This window comes from Arachis ipaensis, chromosome B10 (assembly GCF_059453495.1).
Source record: "Arachis ipaensis isolate K30076 ecotype BB chromosome B10, ASM5945349v1, whole genome shotgun sequence".
In the NCBI taxonomy this organism is placed as follows: Eukaryota; Viridiplantae; Streptophyta; class Magnoliopsida; order Fabales; family Fabaceae; genus Arachis; species Arachis ipaensis.
The window spans coordinates 83,655,477-83,663,955 of NC_142435.1; the positions used below are offsets into that span (position 1 = coordinate 83,655,477).

The 8,479-nt window shown below is 37.0% G+C and overlaps 1 non-coding gene across 1 annotated transcript; it reads right to left on the reverse strand.

Annotated features, from left to right (window-relative positions):
* Nucleotides 1–3,377: 3,377 nt before the first annotated feature.
* LOC148580656 (small nucleolar RNA R71) lies at nucleotides 3,378–3,485 on the reverse strand. Its single transcript, XR_015899550.1, has one exon. It is a non-coding gene; the product is annotated as a small nucleolar RNA R71 (small nucleolar RNA).
* Nucleotides 3,486–8,479: the final 4,994 nt, after the last annotated feature.

Genomic DNA, 8,479 nt, shown 5'->3' on the forward strand with positions numbered 1-8,479 from the left:
AGTCCATACTTTGCCCGAGTTTAGATGACGGAAACTGGCGTTCAACGCCAGTTCCATGTTTCATTCTGGAGTTAAACGCCAGAAACAGGTTGCAAAGTGGAGTTAAACGCCAGAAACAGGTTACAAACTAGTGTTCAACTCCAAGAGAAGCCTCTACGTGTGTAAAGCTTAATGCTCAGCCCAAGCACACACCAAGTGGGCCCCGGAAGTGGATTTCTGCATCATTTACTTATTTCTGTAAACCCTAGTAACTAGTTTAGCATAAATAGGACTTTTTACTATTGTATTGAGATCTTCGGATCATTTTAGTCTTGGTTACTCCGGTTTCCCTCTGGGGCCGAAACCAATGAACTCCATTATCACTTATGTATTTTCAACGGTGGAGTTTCTACACACCATAGATTAAGGTGTGGAGCTCTGCTGTTCTTCATGAATTAATACAAAGTACTATCGTTTTTCTATTCAATTCAAGCTTATTCCAATTCTAAGTTATTCATTCGCACTTCAATATGAATATGATGATCATGACAGTCATCATCATTCCCAACCTATGAACGCGTGCCTGACAACCACTTCTGTTCCACCTTAGATTGAATGAATATCTCTGGAATTCCTTAATCAGAGTCTTCATGGTATAAGTTAGAATCCATGGACGGCCATTCTTGAGATCCGGAAAGTCTAAACCTTGTCTGTGGTATTCTGAGTAGGATCTGGGAAGGGATGGCTGCGACGAGCTTCAAACTCGCGAGTGCTGGGCGTAGTGACAGACGCAAAAAGATCAATGGATCCTATTCCAGTATGATCGAGAACCGACAGATGATTAGCCATGCAGTGACAGTGCATTGGACCATTTTCACTGAGAGGACAGGATGTAGCCATTGACAACGGTGATGCCTAACATACAGCTTGCCATAGAAAGGAGTATGAATGATTGGATGAAGACAATAGGAAAGCAGAGGTTCAGGAGGATCAAAAGCATCTCTATACGCTTATCTGAAATTCTCACCAATGAATTACATAAGTATCTCTATCCTATTTTATATTTTAATTATATTTTAATTATCAAAACTCTATAATCAATTGAATCCGCCTGACTGAGATTTACAAGGTGACCATAGCTTGCTTCACGCCGACAATCTCCGTGGGATCGACCCTTACTCACGTAAGGTTTATTACTTGGACGACCCAGTGCACTTGCTGGTTAGTTGTGCGAAGTTGTGACAAAGAACTAAGATTATGAATGTGCGTATTGAGTTTTTAGCACCGTTACCAAGGAATGGAACCGTCACGATTTCTGCGCACCAAGTTTTTGGCGCCTTTGCCGGGGATTGTTCGAGTTTGGACAACTGACGATTCATCTTGTTGCTCAGATTAGGTAATTTTATTTTAATTTTAAGCTTTTTATTTCTTATTTTCAAAAAATAAAAAAAAATTTTACAAATCATAAAAACCAAAAATATTGTGTTTCTTGTTTGAGTCTAGTGTCAATTTTTAAGTTTGGTGTCAATTGCATTCTTTTATTTTTCTTAAAAAATTTTCGAAAATTCATGCATGATGTTCTTCATGATCTTCAAGTTGCTCTTGATAAGTCTTCTTGTTTGATCTTTAAAATTTCTTATTTTGTGTCTTTTCTTGTTTTTCATATGCATTCTTGAATTCTTAGTGTCTAAATATTAAAAATTTCTAAGTTTGGTATCATGCATGTTTTCTTTTATTAAAATTTTTTTCAAAAATACATACTTAATGTTCATCATGATCTTCAAAGTGTTCTTGGTGTTCATCTTTACACTCATAGTGTTCTTGCATGCATCATGTGTTTTGATCCAAAATTTTCATGTTTTAAGTCTCTTTATTGTTTTTCTCTTTCATCATTAAAAATTCAAAAATCAAAAAAATATCTTTCCCTTTTTCTTCTCATCAAATTCAAAAATTTGAGTTGACTTTTTCAAAAATTTTTAAAATCTAGTTGTTTCTTATGAGTCAAATCAAATTTTCAATTTAAAAATTCTATCTTCGTCAAATCTTTTTCAAAAATCAAATCTTTTTCATGTTTCCTTTATAAATTTCGAAACTTTAAAAATTATTTTCAAAATCTTTTTCTTATTTTTATTTCATATTTTCGAAATTAATGCTAACAGTTAATGTGATTGATTCAAAATTTTTAAGTTTGTTACTTGCCTAATAAGAAAGGTTCAATCTTTAAACTCTAGAATCATATCTTTTTAGTTTCTTGTTAGTCAGGTAATCAACTTTGATTTCAAAAATCAAATCTTTTCAAATTTCTTTTTCAAATCTTTTTCAAATTGAGTTTCAATCATATCTTTTTCAAAATCAATTTCAAAATCTTTTCTAACTTCTTATCTTTTCAAAATTAATTTTCAAATCTTTTTCAATTAATCACTTAACTTTTTGTTTGATTTTAAAAGTTTACTATTTCAATCATATCTTTTTCAAAACTACCTAACTAATTCTATCTCTAATTTTTGAAAATCACTTTCATATTTTTCAAAATTCCTTTTTAAATTAACTAATTATTTTAAATTTAATTTAATTTGATTTAATTGTTCCTTTCTTAATTTTCAAATTTTTAATTTTAATTCTAATTTAAAAACAAAAATACTTTTATTTTATTTTATCTAATTTTCGAAAATTCTTCTCCCTCACCTCCTTCTATTTATTTATTTATTTACTAACACTCCTCTTCATCTAAGAATTCGAACCTACTCCTCACCCTTGTGTTTGGATTCTCCTTCTTCTATTCATATCTTCTTCTACTCACATAAAGGAATCTCTATCCTGTGACATAGAGGATTCCATATTTTCTTTTCTGTTTACTTCTTTTTCATATGAGCAGGAGCAAGGATAAAAATATTCTTGTTGAAGCTGATCCAGAACCTGAAAGGACTTTGAAGAGGAAGCTAAGAGAAGCTAAAACACAACACTCTGAAGAGGACTTTACAGAAATTTTCAAAAAAGAAGGAGACATGGCCAAAAATAATAACAATGCAAGGAAGATGCTTGGTGACTTTACTGCACCAAATTCCAATTTACATGGAAGAAGCATCTCAATCCCTGCCATTGGAGCAAACAATTTTGAGCTGAAACCTCAATTAGTTTCTCTGATGCAACAGAACTGCAAGTTTTATGGACTTCCATCAGAAGATCCTTTTCAGTTCTTAACTGAATTCTTGCAGATCTGTGATACTGTTAAGACCAATGGGGTTGATCCCGAAGTCTACAGGCTTATGCTTTTCCCATTTGCTGTAAGAGACAGAGCTAGAATATGGTTGGACTCTCAACCTAAAGACAGCCTGAACTCTTGGGATAAGCTGGTCACGACTTTCTTAGCCAAGTTCTTTCCTCCTCAAAAGGTTAGCAAGCTTAGAGTGGATGTTCAAACCTTCAGACAAAAGGAAGGTGAATCCCTCTATGAAGCTTGGGAGAGATACAAGGAACTGACCAAAAAGTGTCCTTCTGACATGCTTTCAGAATGGACAATCCTGGATATATTCTATGATGGTCTGTCTGAATTATCAAAGATGACATTGGACCATTCTGGAGGTGGATCCATTCACCTAAAGAAAACACCTGCAGAAGCTGAAGAACTCATTGACATGGTTGCAAATAACTAGTTCATATACACTTCTGAAAGGAATCCTGTGAGTAATGGGACGCCTCAGAAGAAGGGAGTTCTTGAAATTGATACTCTGAATGCCATATTGGCTCAGAACAAAATATTAACTCAGCAAGTCAATATGATCTCTCAGAGTCTAAATGGATTGAAGGAATCATCCAACAGTACTAAAGAGGCATCTTCTGAAGAAGAAGCTTATGATCCTGAGAATCCTGCAATAGCAGAGGTGAATTACATGGGTGAACCCTATGGAAACACCTATAATCCCTCATGGAGAAATCATCCAAATTTCTCATGGAATGATCAACAAAAGCCTAAACAAGGCTTTAATAATGGTGGAAGAAATAGGTTTAGCAATAGCAAGCCTTTTCCATCATCCGCTCAGCAACAGACAGAGAATTCTGAGCAGAATCCATCTAGCTTAGCAAATATAGTCTCTAATCTATCTAAGGCCACTTTAAGTTTCATGAATGAAACAAGGTCCTCCATTAGAAATTTGGAGGCACAAGTGGGCTAGGTGAGTAAAAGAGTCACTGAAACTCCTCCTAATACTCTCCCAAGCAATACAGAAGAAAATCCAAAGAGAGAGTGCAAGGCCATTGATTTAACCATCATGGCCGAACCTACAAGGGAGGGGGAGGACGTGAATCCTAGTGAGGAAGACCTCTTGGGACGTCCAGTGACTAATAAGGAGTATCCCTTTGAGGAACCAAAGGAATCTGAAGCTCATCTAGAGACCATAGAGATTCTATTGAACCTCCTTCTGCCCTTCATGAGCTCTGATGAGTATTCTTCCTCTGGAGAGGATGAAGATATTACTAAAGAGCAAGTTGCTAAATACTTTGGTGCAATCATGAAGCTGAATGCCAAATTATTTAGTAATGAGACTAGGGAAGATGAACCTCCCTTGCTCACCAATGAACTAAATGCATTGGATAGGCAGAAATTACCTCAAAAGAAACAGGATCCTGGCAAATTCTTAATACCCTGTACCATAGGCACCATGACCTTTGAGAAGGCTCTGTGTGACCTGGGGTCAAGAATAAACTTAATGCCACTCTCTGTAATGGAGAAACTTGGGATCTTTGAAGTGCAAGCTACCAGAATCTCATTAGAGATGGCAGACAACTCAAGAAAACAGGCTTATGGACAAGTAGAGGACGTGTTAGTAAAGGTTGAAGGCCTTTACATCCCTGCTGATTTCATAATCCTAGACACTGGGAAGGATGAGGATGAATCCATCATCCTTGAAAGACCCTTCCTAGCCACAGCAAGAGCTGTGATTGATGTGGACAGAGGAGAATTGGTCCTTCAACTGAATGAGGACAACTTTGTGTTTATGACTCAAGGATCTCCTTCTGTAACCATGGAGAGGAAGCATGAAAATCGTCTCTCACTGCAGAGTCAACCAAAGCCCCTACAGTCAAACTCTAAGTTTGGTGTTGGGAGGCCACAACCAAACTCTATGTTTGGTGTTGAACCCCCACATTCAAACTCTAAGTTTGGTGTTGGGAGGTTCCAACCTTGCTCTGATTATCTGTGAGGCTCCATGAGAGCTCACTGTCAAGCTATTGACATTAAAGAAGCGCTTGTTGGGAGGCAACCCAATGTTATTTAATCATATCTATTTTATTTTCTTTTTGTTATTTCGTGTTTTATTAGGTTGATGATCATGTGAAGTCACAAAAACTACAGAAAAATAAAAAATAGAATAAGAAACATCATTGAAAACAGCACACCCTAGAGGAGAGCAATCTGGCGTTTAAACGCCAGAAACAAGCATCTGTCTGGCGTTTAATGCCAGAAACAAGCACCAAGCTGGCGTTTAACGCCAGAAACAAGCATTTGCCTAGCGTTAAACGCCAGAAACAGGCTACATTTGGGCGTTTAACACCAGAATCAAGCAGCAGTCTGGCGTTAAATGCTAGGATTTTACAGCAAGGGCATTTTACATGCCTAATTGGAGCATGGATGTTAAGTCCTTGACCCCACTTGATCTGTGGACCCCATGATGACAAGTCATCTTAGCCTAGTTTCACTAGCCTTTTTCTTTTGTTTTCGATTGATTTATGCACTTTCTTGAGCCATAAGCAAGCCAATTGGGCAGATTTCCATGTTTCCTTTGATTCAATCAACCATGTATGAATTAATGTAATTTCATGAGATTTTATGCTATACTTGTCATATATTATGAAAGAATAACAAACTCATGATTTTAAGCAAAGCTTTGATGTGTTTGGTTGATTAATGATAGGTGAAAAGAGTTTTGAAGAAGGTTGAAGAAAGAAGGAATGGCTAGGAGCAAGAGAGAACAAAAAGTTTGAGCCAAAGTTTGACCTCAAACTTTAGCTCAAACTTTTAAAAGAGTTGAAAACACTCCAGAGGAAAAAAAGCTTGAGCAAAAGTTTGACCTCAAACTTTAGCTCAAACTTTTGGGAAAAAAGCTTGAGCAAAAGTTTGACCTCAAACTTTAGCTCAAACTTTTGGGAGAAAAGCTTGAGCCAACGTTTGCCTCAAACTTTTTGGCAAGCGTTGGCATCACAAAATCAATACCCTGGAGGAAAAAGCTTGCGCCAACGTTTGAGGTCAAACTTTTGCTCAAACGTTGGCGCAACACATATTTACAAGGGGGCCAACGTTTGAGCAAAAGTTTGACCTCAAACTTTGGCTCAAACGTTGGTAGCAGCAAAGTGAAGCCATCTGGTATAAAAAGTTTGAGTAAAAGTTTGCCTCAAACTTTTACTCAAACTTTTACTCAAGCTTTTATGTTTTTCAACCCGGTTCACAATGGATCTTTCTCCAATTCCAAGAGCAATCAACCAAGGCCTTTATCAACCCAATTCCACCAAGAACAAAGGCCCAATTCAAGGCTTGAAGACCATTTGAAGAAAGTGTATAAATAGCTTAGGATTTAAGTTCTCAGGGAGTTTTTTTGGAACTTTCCGTTTTAGTTTGGCTGAGAGCTTTTGGTTTTGGAATTTGATGAGTTTCTGAGTTTCGGAGAGGAGAATTGAATTTTCTTCTTCTTAGTTTTCTTGTTTTTAATTTCAATTACATTTGTCTTGGATCTTGGGTTGAAGAATTGAGGAAATTCTGTCTCAATCTCACCTTGAGATCTCTCTGTCTCACTTTACGGCACTTTTGGAAATTGAATTTGGTTTTGCTTCTTCTACTGCTTGATCTTTAAATTCTCTTGCAATTGATTTCTGGATTAGATCTAGGAAGGCATTCAGATCTAGACTTGGTTATCTAGTCTCTTGGGTCCTGAGATCTGAAATTCCCTTTTTATTTCTCTGTTGAACGCTTCTTCAAGCAATTTACATTTTCTGTTTGAGATCTATTGCAATTAAATCCATCTTTTACTTCCCTGCTTGTTGCAATTTTACTTTTCCTTGTTTAAATTCTGTAAATCCACTTCCCAGTTCCCTTTACAATTCAAGCCATTTACATTTCTTGCACTTTAAGATTCTGCAATTTACATTTCTTGCAATCTAAGTTTCTGCAATTTATATTACTTGCACTTTAATATTTAGCCTCTTTAATTTCTCTGCACTTTAATTTTATGCCATTTACCCATTCCCTTTACTTTCCATGCAATTTAAATTCTGTTAATCACAAATCACTCAACCAAATCTTGATTCGCTTGACTAAATCAACCACTAAACTGAAATTGCTCAATCCTTCAATCCCTGTGGGATCGACCTCACTCACGTGAGTTATTAATACTTGATGCGTCCCGGTGCACTTGCCGGTGAGTTTTGTGTGTTTGGAATTCGTTTTCCGAAAAAACACATCAAGTTTTTGGCGCCGTTGCCGGGGATTGAAATAGATTGACAATGATTAAGTGAAGTGGAGATCTAGATCAAGCACTTTTTCTTTTCTGTTTCTTTAACTTTTGACTAACACGCTAACTGTTTGAATTTTTGCCTAAGCTAACTAATATTTCACTTCAGCCATGGATTGAAGTGTTATTGATTTTCTGGTATTGTGTGATTCTTGTGTTTTGCTTGTATGTCAGATGCAAGAAGAGAGATCCCTACCTTTCATGAAACTGACGAAAGAATCCTCCGAAGGCTAAGAAGAGAAGCAAGAGAAAAAAATGTTGCTGGAGAGGAAGAATCAGATGAAGAATATCATGAATTGGAGGAACACTCAACAAATCCAACAAATCCACCAGTGAGAATGGCCAACAACAATGGTCAACCCCGGAGGAGAGTCTTGGCTTCATATACATTTGCTAATCCAAGGCATTGTGGGAGTAGCATCCTTACCCCAAATGTCGATGCAAATAACTTTGAATTGAAGCCCCAACTCATCACCTTGGTGCAGAACAACTGTTCTTATGGAGGAGGCCCCTTGGAAGATCCAAACCAGCACCTATCCACCTTCCTGAGGATATGTAACACAGTGAAGACCAATGGTGTACATCCTGATAGTTACAAATTGTTGTTGTTTCCATTTTTCCTGAGGGACAAAGCTACTCAATGGTTGGAGTCATTTCCAAGAGAAAGCATCGACAATTGGGAGGATCTAGTGAGCAAGTTCTTAGCAAAGTTTTATCCTCCTCAAAGGATCATCAGGCTCAAAACAGAGGTTCAAACATTTACTCAGATGGATGGAGAGTCGTTGTATGAAGCATGGGAGAGATACAAAGCTTTACTCAGGAAGTGTCCACCAGAGATGTTTAATGAATGGGATAAACTCCAAAATTTCTATGAAGGACTGACAATGAAAGCTCAAGAGGCACTTGACTATTCAGCAGGAGGCTCAATGCAACTCATGAAGACAGCTGAAGAGGCCCAAAACCTCATTGATATGGTGGCAAACAATCAATATTTCTTTGCT